The sequence below is a fragment of the Macaca fascicularis genome, chromosome 18 (assembly GCF_037993035.2).
Source record: "Macaca fascicularis isolate 582-1 chromosome 18, T2T-MFA8v1.1".
In the NCBI taxonomy this organism is placed as follows: domain Eukaryota; kingdom Metazoa; phylum Chordata; class Mammalia; order Primates; family Cercopithecidae; genus Macaca; species Macaca fascicularis.
In genome coordinates, this window is record NC_088392.1 from 18,086,630 (window position 1) to 18,109,880 (window position 23,251).

The following is a 23,251-nucleotide window of genomic DNA, read 5'->3' on the forward strand; positions in this document are numbered from 1 at the left end:
TTCACTATGTCAGTTATTTCAAAATGCTCTTGTCTAGCTGGCTAACTCAAAGACAAAAATCTGTCAATGTCAAGAAGCCTATTGTGGTCCTAGAGACACATATTAGGAATCCTTGAAAGACTACAGTCATTTTTTTTTTTTTTTTTTTTCAGAGACAGGGTATTGCAATGCTGCCCGGGCCTTGATCTCCTGGGCTCAAGCAATCCTCCCACCTCACCCTTCCAAGTAGCTGGGACTACAGATATGTACCACCAGGTATAGCTGACTATGGCAATTGATGCTTTCTATTAAACATTACAGAACTGTAATGCCGTGAACATTACACCCTCAATCCTATTTTTTTCTCTCTTAATTTACATGTGGAATCTGGTACATTATATATGTCATTGTTACCCTTATAACAAATCACATGGGGAATGACTTCCATTACCCTTTGATACAATAACTAAGCAGATCTCCCTTCTGATATTTCCGTCAGGGGTCTGGGGAGGCCTATTTTTGATACTGTGGATACAAAGTAGACTAAGCTTTCTCAAACACCTTCTAGTCCTTTCCATGATGCTCCCCAAAGCACCACACCTTGCTCTCTCATCATAACTGCAAAATGCAATCTTCTTGTTCCTTTTACAGGAAAGCCTCTGAAAGCCAAACACATTTTATTACACTGAAACTGGCAGAGAGACAGTTCAGGAGGGGAAAAAAAGTATGAAGACTGCAGCCTCTACACCTCTAGAAGAGTGGCCAACTTGCAGACAGGCACCCTGCAGATTCCTGTGCACACACAGACATGCCCTACTGCTACCCCAACATTCATACCCAACAACAACTGCCTAGTCTTGTCTCCAAGCACAGTGTGCCAGAGTGACAAGACAGGTGATGGGGAATGCCTGTTGCACAAAGATGAAAAGAATTCCACAGCAGAACAGAGCAGCTGACCAAGTAACTCAGGCACAACTGAGAGGCCAGAATCTAAGACAAAGTACAATGGCAAGTTCTCTGGATAAGGTAAGATGGTAAAGCAGTTCAGAAGAACAGCTGAAGTGTTTAAGACAAGCATGGTGGGAATTACAAGCTGAAGGGTTAGTTACATGGGTGTAACAAAATGCTTTCACCACACAGCCCTTATTGAGAATCAGGAATAGGTGACAGCTCAAGAAAATAATCAACCCAACTCCAAAAGGGCTGATTTCAAGGAAAAGCAATACCCTCAATCTCACAGGATCGAAAATTACTATGGTTTCTCTTTCTTTGGCTCATAATAAGAAATCTTACAAAACAGTCAATTTCATTAATTGAACTTGCAGAGAAATAAATTGCAAACTTTAAAAAGTCATAATTTTGGGGAAATTATACTTTTATGGCCTAATTTGTTAGAAGGTACATCAACAATAGTAACATGTTATATCCTGAGAAGGAAGGGTGAAGCCCATCCTAGAGTGGGCAGCATGGATAGGGCATGCTCCTGTCTCAATGTTTAGTAACTAATGAATTTCTAAAGTCCCACTCTTTAGCAGAGCCCCTGAATGCAGCAACACACATCTACAGTGACCTGATTAAATTTTTAGGAAGGCAGTGAACAGAAACATCTGCTAGGGATCAGGAGCAGATGCCAGCAATGCATGCAAAGCACCTGTGTAACTTATGGGGCATTGCTGGGTTCAGCAAATGATAGTTATTATATTCCTATTATAAAAACAAGCCTTCAGTTATTTTCCCCTAATCAAACTCTCTATATAAACCATATTGTAAAAGTCTTAGGTGACTTAAACTCAGTTGATTAAATCAGAAAAGAGCACATTAAAAGGATAAATCATATAGAATACTGTGAACTAAAAACATTTTTGTCATCAGCTTCTCATGTTAGAAAAGAACTTTACCTAAGAAAACATCCTTAAACATAATAAAATGTGCAGCATATCCTCATGCCCACCTCACTAAAAAACAGAACAGAAAAAGTTCCGTACTATTTCTATCAATGCGAACTACTGATATTCAGTTCTTCATCCTTATTCTAGTCTATTACCTGGTTTCCTATGCATCTAGTCAAGGGTTCCAAGTGTCAGAATTCTTTTTGTCATAACCCTTAAATAGCTATTTTTCTTTGTTTATAATCTTTAAGTGTATGTCACAGTAGTAATATGGCACAACACACAACTACACTCTCCACTTTTATTTAGTTTTCATCCAGTTATTCACACTTACTGTCTACTGAAGATTTTTCAGGGATTTGACTAGCTGTTTGATTTTTTGTTGTTGTTGTTGATTTTAACTGCATGGTCAGCTTCAATAAGGATCTACTGAGACAGTAAGAGAGCAGACACTTGAAATGATCCCAAAAGTTTTGACAAAGATATTAAACATGTAACAAGAGTGAAATCTAACCTTGACCACTCCCTGATAATTTATTCATTCAAAGCAAACAAAACACAACAAGATCAAGCTTCCCTTGGGTTACACAACTACTATTAACCAAGAGAACATCCTGGCAATTCAAAACTGGTGCCCTGCTACTCTCAAGATTCCATTTACACTCATCTATATCTATTTTCTACCACACCGGCCTCTTAAAACAAAACAAAATCATTCTAGTTCCCCTCTTTATCTGCATATCTATTTGAAAAGATTGGAAATGTAACAACAATTCAGCATCTGTTGTAAAAGGTCACATGTTCTAAACCAAACCTAAATAATACTTATTTTTAAAGACCATGCGGAAGTAAGAAGAAAAGCATTCCTTGGCCTCTTTATCTTCCCATTTAGATTTTAAAATGTTTAGATGTTTGCTTGAACACCCAGCTTCTCTGTGTCAACTCCCAACTTACTACTAGCACAACCTTAAGAGCTATTCTTTACCGGGTGGGAGCAGGGGGGCCTGGCCAGGCACAGTGCTCATGCCTGTGGTCCCAGCTACTCAGAAGGCTGAAGCGAGAAGACTGCCTGAGCCCAAGTGTTTAAGGCTGCAGAGAGGCGTGTTCATGCCACTGCACTCCAGCCTGGGCAACAGAGCAAGACCTTGTCTCTAAAAAAGAAAATACAAAATTTAAAAATTTAAAATTTTTAAAAGTTCTTTAAAATACATTCACTGCAAGGATTAAATTCCTTTGGAGCACATTACCATTCCAATGACTCCTACCCTCATCGGACCTGAAAAGCTTTTTCTGAGTCTTAGTACTACTTGTAAATAGATGTCAGAAGAAGATACATTTTCTGTTATTTAACAGGAGTTATCAATCCACTGAGTCACTTAAGACCCTCCCTATAGCTACGTTCCTGAGTGTGCTTTTTGTTTGGTGTTTTGTTTTGTTTTTAAGGGGCAGAGCAGGAAATGGAGAGGGGGAAAGACCCACATAGTCCTCTGCCTTCCCTCATCTTTCCCCTCCCCCTCCATCCACCCCAAATGACTGTGAGAACTTCCTGCAGTGAGAACACCATGAATAGGGCCTGGCATCCAGACAGGAAAGATAGTGCAGGACTAGGAATGCTCTGAATAAAGCTTCTATGCAGCCACGAAATTAAAGGGATTCAGGAGTGACACAAAGGCCTGGCTAGTTAATGGATTCAGTCTTTTCTTTTACAGTATAATTAGGCAGCATACAAATGAAAGCCTTTTCCACGGAGCTGGACTGGACTAACAAGGCCAAATGACTCCTCTGCATGCTTGCCGTTTTCCCCCTCAAGATGATGTTGTTCTTACTCTTAGAAAAACATTTCAGGAGGAAGTTGAAGTACAAATTGTCTCCTACCTAGAGGTCAAATTCCGAGCCACCTTCAAGTTTTACTCCTTTGGACATTTCCATATACATCACTTGTTTTAGAGACAATTCAGACGGGGAAAGACTGCCCCCTTCCCCCCACAAACATTCTATATGCTTCACACTTCTTTTGTAAAACAATAATTATACTAGAAAACGTTTCCACATCAATTCTGCCAACTAGGCAGACTAAGTAGTGGGGAAAACCTCTTACACATCTCAGATGTGCAGTTCTAAGAATCAATTCAAGATTCACTATGGATCACTGACATCTCAGCTGCAGTACTCAAAATGTCAAGTGTGGCTAACACTGCTTTTTTGTTGGTGTTGGTTTTTTAAAACGCATCTCTCACTTTGGGACTTTGGTCACCTGAGGAATCAGGGATACCTTAGAAACAGTATTTAAAGTGAATGGACATGTAGACAAATAAACTCCACAGATTTCTTTCTTTTTTCCCACTCTCTATTGTACTTGAATCCTTTCATTTTCTCTTTAATTGTTCTGTTCAGGCGTTTCACTCAAAATGGGGTGACCTGTCACCTAAACCTTAATAAAGCAGGGAGTTTTTTGAAATGCAGCAAGAAAAAACACATGAATGAATCACAGAAGTGGAGAACTCAGTAGCTTGTAAAAAAAAAAAAAAACCAACTAGGAAATTCACCCTCCCTATGTTAAACTATGGAATACAGTCTTTCCACAACAGCAACAAATCTCACAAGTAGATGGAAATTAGGAAAAAGAAAAGAAGGGCAATAAATGCAAAAGACAAAAAGTCAACAGTCCAATCTGAGACAGGCTGAATCTGAGCAGAGCTTTTGAAAACAACTATAAAAACATAAGTGCGGGGTTTTGAAGACTGTAAAGGCTTTTTCTTTTTCTCCTGTGTAAAACAGAGTCGCTACATTAGTGATCACAGAGCAACAAGTCTGATAGGAGTCCGCAGGTGCCCTATTGTGTGTGTATAGAGGGATGGAGAGGGAGAGCAGGAGGGAGAGACAGAAAGGGACAGAGAGATTGTCACTAGATTTGTCTAGATGAAAGTCTCATGAGGACATGAACTACTTCTGTCTCACTTCTGTATCCCCAATGAACACATAACTGCATGTAATAACAACACCCTTTGCCAAAAGAAAGATGAAAAATGGGTGTTTCAAGCTGATTTGTGTCCCCCTCCCCCATAATTTATATGCTGAAGCCCTAACCCTCAGCAGGTCAAAATGTAACTATATTTGGAGACAGGGTCTTTAGAGGGGTGATAAGGTTAAAATGAGGCTGTTAGGGTGGGCCCTAACCCAATCTGACTGATATTCTTTTTTTGTTTTGTTTTTTGTTTTTGTTTTGAGGCAGAGTCTCCCTCTGTCGCCCAGGCTGGAGTGCAGTGGCGCCATCTCGGCTCACGGCAATCTCTGCCTCAAGGGTTGAAGAGATTATCCTGCCTCAGTCCCCTGAGTAGCTAGGACTACAGGCGTGTGCCACCACACCCAGCTAATTTTTGTATTTTTAGTAGAGACGAGGCTTCACCGTTTTGGCCAGACTGGTCTCGAACTCCTGACCTCAGGTGACCCACCCGCCTCGGCTTGCCAAAGTGGGATTACAGGCATGAGCCACCGCGCCCAACCCTGACTGGTATTCTTATAAGAAGAAATTTGGGCCGGGCGCGGTGGCTCATGCCTGTAATCCCAGCACTTTGGGAGGCCAAGGCGGGCAGATCACAAGGTCAGCAGATCGAGACCATCCTGGCTAACACAGCGAAGCCCCGTCTCTACTAAAAATACAAAAAATTAGCCGGGCATGGTGGTGCGTGCCTGTAGTCCCAGCTACTCGGAGGCTGAGGCAGGAGAATGGCGTGTACCCGGGAGGTGGAGCTTGCACTGAGCCGAGATCGCGCCACTGCACTCCAGCCTGGGTGACAAAGCGAGACTCCGTCTCAAAAAAAAAAAAAAAAAAAGAAAGAAATTTGGACACATAAGAGATACCAGAGATGTGCAGGCACAGCTGGAAAGACCTAGTGAGAACAAAGAGAGAAGGTGGCCATCTGCATGCCGAGAGGCCTCAGGAGAAACCAACCCTGCCAACACCTTCATCTTGGCCTTCCAGCCTCCAGACTGTGGAAAAAATGAATTTTTGTTGTTTAAGCCAGCCAGTCTGTGGTATTTTGTTATCACAACCTGAGCAGAATAATACAACAGAAAAGGCAGAAACTGGAAAGAGAGAAACTGAAAGGAAGAAGTTAAATAGCCAAAACGTTAAATGTTATCTCAAAGTCTCTAGAAATATATACTTTCTCCCATACACTTTTCCGTATTGTAGTAAATTCTTTTTGCAAGCAGGTATCTTTTTTAAGAGTCTTTTTTTCCCCACTCCCAGAAGGTTTGGAATTTGGTCATATGAGGCTGCAAAACTTGAATTAAAAAAAAAAAAATCCCCTTATATATATATTTATTTAGAATACCAGTAAGCCATTGGGTAAACCTAAACATGTGCCAACCAAATAATAATAATAATAATTATGTAAAATTTCAGGATTAAAAAAGTAAGAAAGTAAAAACACCAGAGAAAAGTATAACACCTATAAATGAAGACGAGCTATCAGAGTTGAAGTATTCTAAGGTCTTTGTTTTCGGGATTTTGTTTTAAAGAAAGGATGTTGAAGAAATGATGATTATACACTTTTTAGGTGACATGTTCAAGTTAAATATTTAAACGTAACCACTAAAATAATATAAAACTTCCAGAAGAATGGACAGTAAAATGAGAACTGAAGAACATACTACCAAGAAAAGAGAAAATTAAAACCTTAAAAGGTGTGTGTGTTGGGGCAGGAGCCACAAAGTCAAAAATAAACAAATCCAAATATAAACAGATTGAATTCATAGATTCTCAGATTAAATTTTAAACCTCTATATGTTGTTTAGAAGAAGGGCAACTATGGCAATATAGTAAGACCATAAAGAAAAAAATATATACCAAGTAAACAGTAACCCAAAAAAGCTATAATGATATTAAAATCAAGCAAAATAGCCACTAAAGCAGAAGTTGCTATTAGAAATAAAATGTCACTATATAATGAGAAAAAGATTCCACCAACAAGAATATAACTATTCTGAATTTGGGTGGTGTGTGGTGGCTCACGCCTGTAATCCCAGCACTTTGGTAGCCAAGGCCGGCAGACAGATTGAGCCCAGGAGTTCCAGACCAGCCTGGGCAACATGGCAAAAACCCATCTCTACAGAAAAAAATAAAAAACTTAGCCGAGTGTGGTGGCATATGCCTGTAGTCCCAGCTACTCAGGAGGCTGAGGTGGGGATCACTTGAGCTCAGGAGGCTGAGGCTGCAGTGAGCAGTGATTGTGACACTGCACTCCAGCCTGGATGACAAAGTGATACCCTCATCTCAAAAAAAAAAAAAAACCTATCCTGAATTTGCCTATTTATCAATTTAGCCTCAAATATATTGAATTAAACGGGGAATTTCATGAATTCACAATTATGAAGGAAGGGCTTAATATACTAGTCAATGGTTGAGTAGTAAAAAAATTAGTCAAACTATATAAGATGAATGAAATAATTAACAATCACGATCTAAGCAACACATTAGACCTAACCAACACCCAACAATTAGAATGTACCTTCTTTTCAAGCAGACATGGAACAATTATACCAGGTCACAGAGTTAATCTCAACCAATACCAAAGAATCAATATCATCCAGGTACTTTGACAATTATATGATAAAATCTGAAATAGTAAAATCTGAATTTACAAATTTTGATGTATTTGAAAACATTAAAATGACCTTTAAAATAATTCATGAAATAAAAGAAAAAAAATTAGCCAGGCACAGTAGCTTACACCATAATCTCAGCACTCTGGAAGGCCAAAGCAAGAGGATCCCTTGAGCGCCAGGAGTTCAAGACCAGCTTAGGCAACACAGTGAGCCCCTGTCTCTACAAAACATTTTTTAAAAATTAGCCAGGTGTAGTGGCAAACACCTATCAGTCCACCTACTCAGGAGGCTGAGCCCAGGATTCAAGGCTGCAGTAATCCATGATTGTGCACACCAGCCTGAATGACACATGGAGACCCTGTTGAAGAAGGAAGGGAAGGAAGGGAAGAGGGAAGGGAAGAAATCCCACCTCCTGTTGAAGAAGAAGGAAGAGGAGGGGAGAGAAGGAGAGAGGAAGGGTAAGAAAGGGAAGGGGAGGGGAGGGAAAGACAGACAAAAATCAGCTGGGCACTGTGGCTCACGCGGGTAATCCCAGCATTTTGGGAGGCTGAGAATCGCCTGAACTCAGGAGGCAGAGATTGCAGTGAGCCAAAATCACGCCACTGCAATCCAAACTGGGCAACAGAGTGAGACTCTGTTTCAAAAAAAAAAAAAGGAAATGAAGAAAGCCTAAAAATTAGTAAGCTAAGCACCTAACCTTAGGAATAAAATGAAAGAGAACTCCTAACAAAACTAATTGATGGAATTAAAAATAAGAGCATAAATTAAGTATGGGGGAGGGGAACGATAGAAATTTCAAGAAAACCTAAGGCTGATTCTTTCAAAGCACAAATAAAAGTTACAAATCCATGGTTAGACCAACAGTAAAGAGAAGGAAATGAAAAGGAGACATCTGAAATGTAGTAGACTTAAATAATGTTGAAAAACAGACATGGAATATTTTCTAGAAAAATATCTCTTCCCAAAACTGAGTCTAGAACAATTAGAAAACCTGAATATAGCTATAACCATTAGATACATTTAATTTGTAGTTTAAAGGCTACCAGGTCCAGAAAGCTTAAGCAAGTTCTACTAAGCAAAAAATAAATCACATTGCTATGCACCAGCAAACAATTTTATTTAATTTTAATACACCATTTATAATAGAAAAAAAAAAAAACCTACATACAATATATAGGAATAAATCTCACAACACATGCACCAGGTTGTTGGGATCAAAAGGTGTACACAGGGCCGGGCGTGGTGGCTCAAGCCTGTAATCCCAGCACTTTGGGAGGCCAAGACGGGCGGATCACGAGGTCAGGAGATCGAGACCATCCTGGCTAACACGGTGAAACCCCGTCTCTACTAAAAAAAATACAAAAAATTAGCCGGGCGAGGTGGCGGGCGCCTGTAGTCCCAGCTACTCGGGAGGCTGAGGCAGGAGAATGGCGTAAACCCGGGAGGCGGAGCTTGCAGTGAGCTGAGATGCGGCCGCTGCACTCCAGCCTGGGCGACAGAGCGAGCCTCCGTCTCAAAAAAAAAAAAAAAAAGGTGTACACAGGTTCACAACTTGAAAAAAATATCACATCTGAAGCAAATACAGCAAAATGTTAGATTCAACAAAGCTGGTGGATAGTTACACAGGTGTTCTTTGTATTACTCTTGTATTCAGGCTTGAAATGGCCTGTAATACATTTTTTAAAAGAAAAAATACTGCAAAGCTAAAATCATATGGGCAAAACAAACTAAATTAATTGCTATTTAAGCACATCATTCAAACAGTGTTCATCTTACAATTTTTCAAAGGCAACACGCAGAAAAGGAAGAAGAAAAGCAAATTGACTAAGTACGCCCTGACTAACAGCAGCAGGAACACAAGAAAGTGCTAACATTTGAGGAAAATTCACTATAAAAAATTAGTTTTGGCCAGGCCTGGTGGCTCATGCCTGTAATCCCAGCACTTAGGGAGGTCAAGGCGGGTAAATCACCTGAGGTCAGGAGTTCAAGACCAGCCTGACCAACATGGAGAAACCCTATCTCTACTAAAAACACAAAATTAGCCGGGCATGGTGGCTCATGCCTGTAGTCCCAGCTACTCAGGAGGCTGAGGCAGGAGAATCGCTTGAACCCAGGAGGGGGAGGTTGCGGTGAGCCAAGATCGTGCCATTGCACTCCAGCCTAGGCAACAAGAGTGAAACTCCGTCTCAAAAAAAAAAAAAAAAAATTCAGTTTTTCTTCCAACTATCTTCCTCCACTTATATAACATATAGTAGGCATGCATTTGAGTATTCCCCTTGGGAGCCCAGAAAGAAATCCAGTGGTCAGCAATTTATTTATTTATTTATTTATTTATTTTTTTTTTTTTTTTTTTTTTTTGAGACGGAGTCTCACGCTGTTGCCCAGGCTGGAGTGCAGTGGCGCGATCTCGGCTCACTGCAAGCTCTGCCTCCCGGGTTCCCGCCATTCTCCTGCCTCAGCCTCCTGAGTAGCTGGGACTACAGGCGCCCGCCACCGCGCCCGGCTAATTTTTTGTATTTTTAGTAGAGACGGGGTTTCACTGTGGTCTCGATCTCCTGACCTTGTGATCCGCCCGCCTCGGCCTCCCAAAGTGCTGGGATTACAGGCTTGAGCCACCGCGCCCGGCAGCAATTTAGATCTAACACCTCTGACCCAGTCTCTGACACAGTTCATTACAAACTAATACAGTATTTTGATTTCAAATCTTTACAGTTTTCCTCCAAATTGTAAAAATTCTTATCATAGATTCATATGTAGAAAAGAAACACTGGCTAACATTTATTACCAGTAGCTTTTTTCAATTCAGTCACTAAGAGAGGCAACAGTAACATTAAGAATTTTAATTTTAATCAGGAATGTCTCAAAGATTTGGTTCAGTGATTATAATTTCAATACTGAAATGGTTTTAAAAATGTAAAGTACTTGGTAAATACAGAACGGTGGCACTATTAAAATTACTCGAAAAAAAATCCTCTAATTTCTTGCAACACTACAGCACATCCCTGTCACTCACCACTGCACTATGTGAAAACACCACCGGCTCTCAATAAGAGTTTGTAATTTCTCACCACCCACAAATGCCACTGAAGGACTCCTTAAGATTGGAACATCTCATTTTTAATAGTACCACTTGTTGACAATTTTTAACAGTATAAAATGAGCTAGATTTCTTAATGCAATCTTAGTTTATTGAGTGTTTGGAATCATTCAAACTACATTTTCATGTAATAACCACTAGGGAATAAGAATTTAGCCTAGGCTAGAACATGCAACTGGTAACGTATGTTTACTTTTCCTGTTCTCTTGATCATGATAAACTAAATATTCTCCTGGAGTCAAAGGGTACAGAACCTAACCTGACCCCATCCACACTTTTTATCAAAGGTTGTCAGCAGCAAGGAAAGGTTCAGGCAGGCTTAACATCTACCAAAAAAATTAAAACTTCAATTCTAATTTTAAAGGATGCATTAGTATAACACAAATAAGATTATTAAACCCTATAAAATGCAATGGTATTAAAATTATTATTGTTTTTAATGATATCCAAATGCCAGATTTTGAAATATTACGAAATTACATCAGCTATACCTCCTAAACTATCTTCAAGTTTGTGGGCTCATCCACGCTGTACTTCCTTCCTTTGGACATAAACCAAATGGAGGAATTTAAACTCCAAATTCTTAGGGCAAGAAAGGAAAGCCTAGCTAATGTTTAAAAATCTATTATTAAGAAGCCTATCCCTGATTTACATGTGACTAAGGTCTGAGCTAAACATTTGCGTATCTACACAAATTATTTATAATATTGTACAGTGTTATACTAGAAACATACCATGATTACAATCACTATCAGTAACACATGCCAGTGGAAGAAGCAGAGGTGCTAACATCACTGAAGTTTCAAACATGGATGTGCATTACATGATCTGTTTATCTTCCTATGTCTTTCTTACCTGGTTTATTTACTGGTTCCTTTTCTCCTTTACTCATTCAATAAGAATTGAGCATCTACTATATGCCAAGCCTTCTGTTAGGCACTAAAAATATAAACACCAATATCCACAGTCCAAGGGAGAGGCACATAAGAATAAATTCATGCAATGCATAAAGTCAGGCTTCTGACAGAGGCAGGAAGCACAGGAGGAACTTCAGCTGGCACTCTGACCACTCTCGGAATAGACATCAATTCTTAGACAGTGGAACAGCTCAGAGAGCTTGCAGAAAACATGCAGCAAAAAATGCACTGAATTTAAGAGACACCACACAAAGGTAATTTCTGTTGCTGTAAGTCAGGGTTCACAAACCCAGCTGGCCTCTGGGACCAGGCAGGAAGCCTGTATGAGGGGTGTGCCCTGCACCAGGTGTGGGCATGCACCCTCTGAAGGAGCCCCACCACTCACCAGAGGCATTGCCATGGAAGCCGGGGTGATCAGATACTCCGATTTTTTAAAACAAAATTAAAAAAAAAAAAAAGAAATCTTGATTCTTATGGGAAACTTTACAATGTTTAACTCATGGCAATTAATTTTAAAGCATTTCCGATTGTGCCTACTGAACAAAATACACCTGTAAGCCACATGTGTCCCACGGGCACCAGTTTTGGACCTCTGCTCTAAATCCAGCAAAAGAAGATCCAACTTACCTCTCTACATTAAAGTAGTAAATGTTAAACAAAACTCAAAAAATAAAAAAGCCTATCAATGTATATATCCAAAATTTCAATTAACCACCACAGAGATGCAGTCACAAAAACTCACCCTGTGAGAAACCCTACAAGGACAAATAACCTGGTTTTTTCAACAGGTAAATTGCAAGGAAAGAGAGGGAAAGGGGGAGGGTGGAAGAGGAGAAGGAAGAAGAGCTGGAGAAGAGGTAAACCTAAAATTAAAAGAAATTTAAAAGACATAAAAAATGCAATTGCTAGGTTTGGACCACATTTGGATCATAATTCAAACCAAAAATGTAGGATAAATGGAAATTTGAACACTGACTAGGTAATTGCTGAAAAACAGGAATTACTGTTAATTTTTAAGAAAATAACAGTGTCATCTTTTTGACTGAAGTACTTCCAAAAGAGTACCTCTGTTTGGAGATACTTAAGTTTAGAGGTGTGTATGGGTGAAATGATATGAGATCTAGGATTAGTTTCAAAATAATCTAAGCAGAGGAAGGTGATTCGAGATAAAGCAAGACTGGCCATGAGTTGGCAACTGCTGATGCTGGGTAATGATTACATGAGAGTTCATTACATTATTTTGCCTACTTCTGTAATTGTGTTTAAATTTTCCATAATAAAAAAAATCCTAAAACAAAAAAAGCTGTTTTTAAGTTTTTCCTGTTCACTATCACTTAATCTACTCAAAAAGAGGGAAATGATTCAAAGGATTAAGACAACCAAGAGAGGGAAAAAGAACAGAGAATAATATTTCAATAATAACTATAAAGAGTCTAATTAACCTGCCCCTTAATTTAAAAATAATTGACTTTGTAAGTAACCCTGGGACTTCTCTTGTTTATGGACAAAAAGTTTAAAAAAAAAAAATCCTAAGCAAGTATAATTTCATTTAATGTCTCCCTAACAGGACATACAAATTAGAATGCTGTATTCCAACTCCATTAAAATGGAAGTTGGTTGTTAAAGTATCAAGAGAACACACTGAATTGGTGTTTTTTAATGTCCTCAATCAAACATCCTTGATGTTCAGCACAGTTTATTATTGTTTGGGCTGAGTTAGGGGAAGTTGGAATACACAGCAGGGAATTTTATATACTCATTCAATAAAAGGTACTAATTTTTCTTTTCTAAGAAAACGAAAATGAGTGTGCTGGGACAGAAACAGAGTAAAATAGAGGTTCCGATAAAAATTTTAAAAGGCCAGGTGCAGTGGCTCACACCCGTAATCCCAACACTTTGGGAGGCCAAGCCAGGCAGATCACCAGGTCAGGAATTCGAGACCAGCCTAACCAATATGGTGAAACCTCATCTCTGCTGAAAATACAAAAATTAGCCGGGCATGGTGGTAGGCGCCTGTAGTCCCAGCTACTCAGGAGGCTGAGGCAGGAGAATCACTTGAACCCGGGAGGCAGAGGTTGCAGTGAGCCAAGATCGTGCCACTGCACTCCAGCCTGGGCGATAGAGCAAGACTCCATCTCAAAAGAGAAAAAAAAAAAGAAAAAAAAATTACATGAAGTCAGTAAAAAGACTACGCTGGGCTTAAAAAATATAGAAAAGACCGTGTTACTTTTATCTTCCCTTTCTCCATCCTACTGATAAGATAAAAAGTTAGAAATGACAGTCATGGCACCTGTCCTTGAAAAAGACAAATCTAAAGAACATTTGATAACTCAATGGAATGGTTTCCCATTTTCTTAAAATCAATTCCAAAACACTGTGGCCTCAAAGGCCCTTGTAGCTAGACTTAACAGAGAATTCATATATCTACCTATTTTGCATTGAATTTAAGAGAAGAAAAACTATAATGACCAAAGCCCTTATCAGGCAGAAGTTAGCCCCAGACCACACACCCATGATATGGCCCCTTAATAATTTCCTGATATTCTCAGTCACTATACTATATTCACACTGGTCCTTCCTCTAAGTCCTTAAACTTGCTGGGTTTCCTACCTCAGAGTTTTCAAATGTACTGTTTCCCTATTAGCAATGCTCTTTCACGTACCCTGTAACCCAAGCTACTATTCAATCCTCAGGTCTCCGCTTAAACAAGAATTCACTGCATACTAGATTTCTTCTTTGTGGCACACATCACAATTACAATTAAACAATTATTTATAAAAGTATTTGGTAAGTTTACTCCCTACTTTGAAGTCACAAGGGCAAGGACCACATTACATCTATCTTGTTAAAGACTGGCACATAAAAGGCACAAAGTTCAAGAAGTATTTGCAAGAAATTGAAAAGGAAGAAGAACCCTATGGTACTGTCTTACTCTGCTCTGTTTTATGATAATCTGTGTCCTTGTGCAATTGGCTTAAGCTTCTGAAAAGGCAGAGGATCTGGTGACTCATCTTTTCCCCCAGCCTTCAAAGCACCTTATACCTTGGGAAGCAAGCACTCTACATCTGAATTGACTAAGTAGACTCAGGGAAAAAAAGACAGTGTCCCATATGAAAAAAAGTTTGTTACCACTAATCAGTGACTTTTGAACACAAACAAACCTTTGTGCCAACAACTGCTAGCCCAATAAATACAAAGTTCCTGAGCAAGTAAAAAACAACCGAACTCTACAGCCATTCCATCAGGGCCTATAAAATCAAGAATGGTGTATTATTTTTCTCCACTCTTACTGCTATTTGGCAATTCATCATGTTTGATATGAAGAGTGAGCAATTACGATTCTTTCTCAAGAGTTTCTATCCTAGTTCTCAAACTACCTTTATTAAAAATCTACAAAACACAACTGTGCTTTGGGAATATACAACAGCTAGATGATCCAAAGACATCAGTAAATATTTGAGCAATTATATTCTTTTTTTTTTTTTTTTTTTTTTTTTGAGACAGAGTCTGGCTTTGTTGCCCAGGCTGGAGTGCAGTGGCGTGATCTTGGCTCACTGCAACCTCCGCCTCCCAGGTTCAAGCAATTCTCCTGCCTCAGCCTCCACAGTAGCTGGGATTACAAAGATGTGCACCACCACGCGTGGCTAGTTTTTGTATTTTTAGTATGTACAGGGTCTCACCATGTTGGCCAGGCTGGTCTTGAACTCCTGACCACAGGTGATCCCCTGCCTCAGTGTCCCAAAGTGCTGGGATTACAGGCATGAGTCACCGTGCCCAGCCACAGTTATATTCTTAAGAAAAACTAAAATAATGCTTGTTTTTGTTTCAATCACCACAATTTAAAATCTCAGCATCTAGCTCAGTCTTGAGCACAAAATGAAAATTCAATGCTTACTACAATTAACAAGATTTCCATGATAGGTTTAGCATGGTTTCTTAACAGTGTTTATTATTTATAATAACTGTCCTCTATACCATCTGGTTTATATCTAACTGAACTTAAAATTTACCATGTCTTTATGTTCACTTTTAAACAGATTTAATCCACAAGTCATTCTGATAATCTAAGAATGGAAAATACATTCTTCACAATCAGCTCTTACCTATAAGTCATAAGAAATAAGTCATAAGAAAAAAGAAGTCAAAAAAAAAATCAAATCTATCTCAGAAGATATCCATAAATGAGTTTATAAACAGAAAGGAAACAGAATATAATGGAAAGCACAATCCCAGCTTGGTTATTTACTACTCGCAGCTTTCATGAAGGCTTCTGAACATCCTGTCTTTCTGCCTCCCCACCTACCCCCTCTCACACACACACAAACACACACACACACACCCTTAGAGATTAGGAGCAGGGACTACAAGCTGTGCTTGCTGTCAAAACAAACCTACCCCAGGCAAGCATTGGAGAACCTGTAAAACCAAGTTTGGCAATCAGCTCCTCCACCTCTCCTTTGTCCCTGCTTCCCTTCCAGTGCAGTAAGGTGCTTTAGGATGGCCCAAGGAAGGATCAATCCTCCAAAAATTCAGCAATAGTTGAAATCACTCATGAATTCACAACAGATGGTATACACTACGATTAGTTGGTTGATGAGCTCAAGAAAAAGCATATTACAACAAATATTGAGACTTACCTTTTCTTCACCTTCTAATTCACTAAGAAAACTGAGGCCAATTGAGACCCAAAGACTTCCAGAGCTCTTACAAGAATCTCTTTATCCATCCTTCCTAAAAGCCTTATGGAAACAGATGACCCTCTTCCTACCTAGGGTTAACTCCTTCATGGGTGCTCCATGCCTGCTTATTTCTTCCAAGACTTTCCTTTGTTTAAATTTTTCCCCTCTGTTCATCCATCATCCTTAGCCTCTTTCTCCCTCTCTCCCTTCAGGATAGAAATACTGTTCAAATTTCTGCCTTCAGGGCCTCTTCTCTTCTTCCACTGAGATATAAGTTACATCTAACAAAGCACACAAACCATAAGGGTACCAATCAATGAACTGTTATATATGTACCCACCCAGAAAACCAAAACCCAAATCAATACAAAGAGCAATATCAAGACCAGATGGCTCCTCATGTCCCTTCCCATCCATATCCCACTGAAAGGTAACCACTACAATACATCACCAAACATCAGCTTTGCCGGTTAATTGACCTTCATATAAACATAATCATAGAGGTGTATCTCCTTCATGTCTGAATCCTTTCACTCGATATAACTCGCTACTACTTTCTAAATATAGGCATTCCTCAGAGTTGCTTCCTAAGGCCTTTCCTCACTCCATCTAACAATTTCATTCAATCCAAAGGCTTCAAAAGTCCTATCTATCCAGCAATTTCATTCAATCCAAAGGCTTCAAAAGTACTACCTAAATACAGATGATCCTGGAGCTCTTCAGATATACTTAGATGTTCTTCAGGAACCTCAAACTTAACACATCCAAATTCTAACTCATCATTAGAATTCTAACTCATTCTAGAATTGGTCTTACCCTAAAACCAATTCCTGCTCCCATATTCTGCCTGTTAGTTAATGGGATTACAGTCACCCCTAAACTAGAAACCTCCAACTCATCCAGACATATAAAACATTGTTGGTCTAGTTCACACCATATCTCTAGTTACCAACATGGAGGACATACAGTAGTCTGTACTTATCTGCAATTTTACTTTCCACAGTTTCAGTTACCCACAGCCAACCACAGTCCAAAAATAGATGAGTACAATACAGTAAGATTGAGAGACCATATTCACATAACTTTTATTACAGTATACTGTTACAACTGTTCTGCTGTATTGGTATTTACTGTTGTTAATGTCTTACTGTACCTAATTTATAAATTAAAATTTATCATAGGAATATACGTATAGGAAAAACATAGTAGAGTCATCCCTTGGTATCCAAGTGGTACTGGGTCCAGGACCACCGCCCTCCCCAAAAGATATCCAAATCAATGGACACTCAAGTCCCTTATATAAATATTTGTATATAACTTATGTATATCCTCCCACATACTTTAAACTATCTCTAGATTATTTATAATACTTAACACAATGTAAACGCTATGTAAATCGTTGTTATACCGTACTTTTTTGTTATTGTTTATTGTTGCATTGTTGCATTGTTTTGGGGTTTTTTTTGTTGTTTTTGAGACGGGTCTCACTTTGTCACCCAAGCTGCAGTGCAGTTGCACCATCACAGTTCACTGCAGGCTCGGCCTCCCAGGCTCAAGCCATCCTCCCACTTCAGCCTCCTAAGCAGCTGGGACTACAGGTATGTGCCACCACATTTGGCTAATTAAAAAAAAAAAAAAATGGTAGAGAAAGGGTCTCACTATCTTACCCAGGCTATTATTTTTTATTGTTTTTTGGGTTTTTTTCCTGAATATTTTCGGTCTGTGGTTGGTTGAATACATGAATGCAGAACCCATGGATACAGATGGCCTACTGTATAGCTAATGTTCTACCTACAGGGATAGGTACTACCTCCAGTTTCAGGCATCCACTAGAGGTCTTGGGACATATCCTCCTCAAATAAGTGGGAACTGCTGTACTCAAATTAGTTCAGGAGTGAATAAAAAATCCTGAACTGTCCTTCCCCCTCCACATATAATCATTCATTAAGACCCAACAATTCTACATTGTAAACAATCACCCTATGTTTACGGTTCTTCATCTGCACTGACCTCATGTAGACCTTCATCTAGCTTCTAGGTCCCCTGCCAAAAATGTCCTGTCCCATCCACTCCAGCTCCTGGTCTACTCTTCCTAATCCTCAAAAGCATCTCCTATCAAACCTATCACAACTGCAGCAGAGGTGATTACCTCTCTTTTTGGTATGACAAATACATTGTACAAACCTCGCAAGCAGCAAGCAGCCCTGCATGCTTTCCTTCCCTGCCACTAGGCTGAACTCCTTGAGGCAAGGGCAGCGTATCATTCCTTCCTCAGCTCCTGACAGGCTGTTTTAACACACACAGTCAAAACATGTTTATCAAAGGCCCTACTAAGGCAGTCTCCAAGTTTCTAGTCAGCCCTTCGTCAATCTATCCTCCAGCTGGCTGCCCAGTTAATGCCAAAGACTACAAATCTAATCATGTCATTCTCCACTCGACTTGCTTATCAAGTCAAGTCCTTAGCATGTGAGGCCTTTCATCACGTGGCCTCAACCTCTCTTTCAGTCTCATCTCCTACCACTTTTCATCTCATCACCTAAAATTTCACCACTCCAAGCTACTCACCATTCCCCACCCACATCGAGCCCTGTCATTCATGCTGCAGAACCTGGCATGCCCTTTTCATGCAATGCTATTTTCTCGGAGAATCTTTCCCAGGAAGCCTTTCCAGAGGATTCTACTTCCAGGGAGAGCTGGTTTGTCAGCCTTTCTGGATTCCTCCGGCACTGTATAAATGCCTCCATTAAGGCATTTGAAGTTTTATTATTATTATTTATGTAAACGTCACCTCCCATTAGATAGGAAAAACTCAACATTCAAAAGACATACAACCTAAGAGCTTCATAAATGTAATACATATTCTTTTAAGACCTCCTCACTTCTGTCTGATAGCCATAGCTAGTGCTAGCATTTATTTTGTATATGGAAAAAAATAAATGGCTTCTACAAGAAAACCAAGTAAATAAATAATGTCTATATCACCTCCTGAGAGTTACCACACATACGGTAACCAGTAGAAAGTGACAAACCTTCACTGAGATTTGGAAGCTGGGTGGTGAGCCAGGCCCATTTACCAATTAAACAGATGGCTGCAGTCAGCTTAAAGTGTATTATCACCTCAAACTCATGCCTCAGCAAAACCAATCCTTCAGTGTTAAATTGCAAATAACAAGAGCAGAGGACACACTTTCATTCAGTATGTCGCCAACTCCTAAGTAGTGCCTGGTCCTCAAGGATCACTGAATTAATCAGTGATATCTGCTAGACAATCTGCTGCTTCCTACTTTTATGAACCGATCCACAATTCTTCCATCACCCAACTGTAAACTTGTCATTTTGGAGCTTCTGTTGTCAAAAGAGCCAGTTAGCTACTGAGTCCCAGGATAATGTCCACATCAATCTCCTTTACTCCCTCCCACTGCCCTAGCTCAGGCCCTCAGGGTCTCGCCTGAATCACACGGTGGTTTCCCTCCTTCTACTCTCTCCCTCTCCCACCGTGCAGATGAAACTCCTGGGGATCTTGTTAAAATGCCGATTATGCAGTAAGTCTGAGGTGGGGCCTGAGATTCTGCATTTCTAACAAGCTCCCAGGGGAGGCTGATGGTGCTGATCCACAGACCACATTTCAAGGGGCCAAGGCTCAACATAATGCAGTCAACAAGCAGAGGCCAGCCAGCTAACCACTAATCAGGAATGGACAAGCAGAGGTTTCTATGCCAGGTAAGAAATTGTACTAGATGCCCTCTGCCTGCTTCCTGTGCATAGATTCCAGGTCATCTCTGGGCTATCCATGAGGTTCTCACCCATTTTATACCAGTGAAACCTGGCAAAGCTATACTCTAACAGGCACTACTTCAATTATGGCATTTGTCAGGTTCTGATTTAGTAACTGTCTACAGACAACGGTGGTTTAGTCTATTTCAATATTACATATGTTTCTAAAAGATAAAGAAGATACTGTGCATGGGGTAAGTATAATTGTGCCTGTGATAGTACGCTAAAGATAAATGAACTCTACTACTTTCTTTTACCCATCAGGATTATCTAGAGGTTGATGCTATCTGGGTTAATCTGTCAGTTTTTTAAAACCAAGAGGGTGGTCAACTGTTCTGCTGCTGTTGTTGCTGCTTTGATGGGGGGCTGGGAAGGGGAAGTATGCATATCTATAAAAGTAGGAAGAAATGACACCTCCCAATTCTAATGACTACAAGCCAATCCAGGATATAAAGTAAGCATTCCAACTATACTAACAAGACAATCCCTACTCTCAGAAATGAACGTTTGTGTGGTATCTTAAGAATGACATCCTTGGCCAGGCAGGGTAGCTGATGTCTACAATCCCAGCACTTTGGGAGGCCAAGAAAGGCGGATTACCTGAACTAAGGAGTCTGAGACCAGTCTGGGCAACATGGCAAAACCTCATCTCTACAAAAAATACCAAAATTAAAATTAGCCGGTTTACAAAAATGCAAAAATTAAAAATGCCCAATTACAGGTGGCATGCACCTGTAGTCCTAGCCACTAGGGAGGCTGAGGTGGGAGGATGCCTTGAGCATAGGAGGCAGAGGCTGCAGTGAGTGGAAATCGCACCACTACACTCCTGTCTAAGCAACAGTATCAAATCCTGCCTCAAAAAAAAAAAAAAAGAATGACATCCTATGACATCCTCTTAATCAGTTCCAAGATATGTTTACAGAACTTTTTCTAATCACATATTCATTTTGTGAATAAAACGCCAAGTCCCTCTTATGACTTGGTACAAAGCAAGGGATCATTGAGTTTCCGCTTTATAATCACAAGGGCCAATAACTATTCTCCTTCTGATTACATTGGTGCTAACATTTCTGTTAATATCCCCCATAAAAATCAGCTTGTCAAGTGTTGATATTGCTCTAATGAGTTAACTGAAGTCTCTGTAAAAATTTTCACAGAGGGCAAATAGGTGTTATTTAATAATAGACAGTGGAAAATACCCACTGGCAGGTAATTAACCTGAATGTTGATTGGTTTGAGTTAGAAGTATTTTATTTGGATTAGAAGCATGACTTATTTTAGTCAGACAGGCTGAAATAACTTCTTTTTTGTTACCATGGTGTTTCTCATAATTCTAAAACACAAAAAGCAAAAAGCAGCTCATTTTCCAGTGCTGTCATCCACGTTACTACAAGACAGTATTTCACAGAGCCATTACCATCTACTCAAGATGAAAATAATTTATAATAGGTCATTAGTAAAGACTTAACTTGCCATGTGTGTAGTACAGGTTTTACAGTCATGGATAAAAGAGCTAATAAGTTGTTTTATGCTTATATGAACGCTGAAAGATTTTGTTTCTTCCTAGTATACATGAGAGGTTTTTAAAAAAATTCCTTCTTCCATGAAGATCCAGAGAGGAGATACATTTTTAAAAATGCCCCCAGATCATGACCAAATCATCATCTTCCAATTTTTACATGAATGTGGTGTACATACAACACCAAACTTAAAAAACGTACCTCCCTTCAGAAGATAAACAGCACTTCCCATCAACCTCATAAATGCACAGAAAAATAAAACCTCATAGGCCTTAAAAAAAAGAAATAAGAGAATGTCCCTCAGTGTACTCTAGGGTACCGTCAGGCTTTAGTGCAACCTCTAGCCCGTGTACATCTGCATTTTTTGTTTCAAAAAATCAAAACAAATATTTGCTTAACCCAGAATTTAGATCCTCACAAACTAGAATACCAAATAGAGCCCAAACCGATTCAAGTGATAAAAAGGCCCAGATGCCTGGAAGTATATGGTAAATGGTAAGGACTCAACTGGAACTATTAATCCTAAACTCAGTTACACTGTATCTTGAACCAATAATTTAGAGTTGCTCCTAAAACAATTCAGGACCCCAGAACTGAAGCAACAGTCTACTCCTGGTCCTTCCAGGGAGACACAGTAGAGTTTGGAGGCTCTCTCCCCATTCCTGCTACTACAGTAACCTGCGAATACTATGTCTCCATTAGAACACTTTTCACCTTTTTATTGTTAATGTTGGCTTGTTTCCACAAACATGCCTTCAAATTGGTAAGTAATTCAAGGGATCCTCGACAATTTACATTAATCATCTTTAATTCAAAGGACCACGATATAGTAAATAATCACAGTAATTACTGATTAAATGAATGAAAGTGTATAGGCATACCTCAGACATACTGCAGGTTCAGTTCCAGACCACTGTTATAGGGTGAATATCACAATAAAGTCACATGAATTTTTTGGTTTCCTAGTGCATATAAAAAGTTATGTTTACACTATATAGACTATTAAGTTTGTAACAGCATTATGTATAAAGCACAATGTACATACCTTAATTTTAAAATACTGCTAAAAAGTACTAACAATGATCTGAGCCTTTGGCAAGTCATAATCTTTTTGCTGGTGAAGGGTCTAGCATCAATGTGGATGGCAGCTGACTGATCCAGGTGGCTGCTGCTGCAGAATGGGGTGGCTGTGGCAATTTCTTAAAATAAGACAATAAAGTTTGCTGCTCAATTAACAAAAGAAATCTTCACAAAAGATTTCTCTTTGACAGCACGTTACCCACATAACTTTTTTCAAAATTGGAGTCAATTCTCTCAAACCCTGCTGCTCCTTTATCAACTAAGTTTATGTAATATTCCAAATTCTCTATTGTCATTTCAACAATGTTCACAGCATCTTCACCAGGAGTAGATTCCTTCTCAAGAAACCACTTTCTTTGCTTGTCCATAAGAGGAAATTCCTCAACCATTCAAGTTTCATCATGAGATTGCAGCAATTCAGTCTCATCTCCAGGTTCCACTTCTAACTGTAGTTCTTTTGGTATTTCCAACACATCTGCAGTTACTTCCTCCATGGAATCCTTGAACTCCTCAAAATCATCCATGAATCAACTTCTTCTAAACCTATGTTAATGGAGGTTCTCCTCCCATGAATCACGAATGTTCTTAATGGCATCCAGAATGGTGAATCCTTTCCAAAAGGTTTTCAATTTATTTTGTTCAAATGTATCAAGGGAATTACTATCTATGGCAGCTATAGCCTTACAAAATGTATTTCTGAAATAATA

At 39.4% G+C, this 23,251-nt stretch overlaps 1 protein-coding gene across 1 annotated transcript in view; it reads right to left on the reverse strand.

Annotated features, from left to right (window-relative positions):
- The window catches only part of PHLPP1 (PH domain and leucine rich repeat protein phosphatase 1), a 267,725-nt gene that overhangs the window by 227,276 nt on the left and 17,198 nt on the right, over positions 1-23,251 (reverse strand). The gene's annotated exons all lie outside the window — the stretch shown is intronic.